Source organism: Galeopterus variegatus, unplaced genomic scaffold (genome assembly GCF_000696425.1).
Source record: "Galeopterus variegatus unplaced genomic scaffold, G_variegatus-3.0.2 Scaffold843, whole genome shotgun sequence".
NCBI classification, from domain to species: domain Eukaryota; kingdom Metazoa; phylum Chordata; class Mammalia; order Dermoptera; family Cynocephalidae; genus Galeopterus; species Galeopterus variegatus.
This window is the reverse complement of record NW_007726954.1, coordinates 51,117-51,723: the sequence shown is the minus strand read 5'-3', so window position 1 is coordinate 51,723 and position 607 is coordinate 51,117.

The window sequence follows — 607 nt, the reverse complement described above, 5'->3', positions numbered from 1 at the left end:
CCTGCTCCCAGTCTGGTGGGGAAAGCATATTGGTGCAACCCAGCAGCCTTGAGAAGTATCCGTGGACGGACAGAACTCCTAAGCCTACCTGGAGGAACGGGCATGCTTCCCAAAAGCGGCGACAAGAGTGCAGTGTGCCGGGGAAGGGATCCAGACCCATGAGTCTCAGTGACCTTTCACCATGACTCTTGCAAGCAACAGAAATACAATTTCAATTGGTTTGAGAAAAAGTAAGAAAAAAGAATGCATTGGCTCCAGAGGTCCAGAGGCAGGATTTCAGGCACGGCTGGATCCAGCAGCTGAAGTGATGAAATCAGTTCTCTCTCCTCTATCTCTTTGCTCTGCTGTCCTGTGTGTTGGTCCAAGGGGTGACAAAAATGGTGCCAAGCTTGCATCCTGCCAGCTGATGAACCCACTAGAAAAATACTGTCTCTTTCCAAATAGTTCCAGCCTCAGGCCTGGGGATGAAATTGGGCTCTCATCTCAGAACTAACAGCCACCATGACTGGCCAGACCTGGGTCACGTATACATCCCCAGAGCCGGGGGGGAGGGGTGATGCCACCCAAACCCCAGGCACTGAGAGTGCAGGTGAGGTTTCCCGGACAG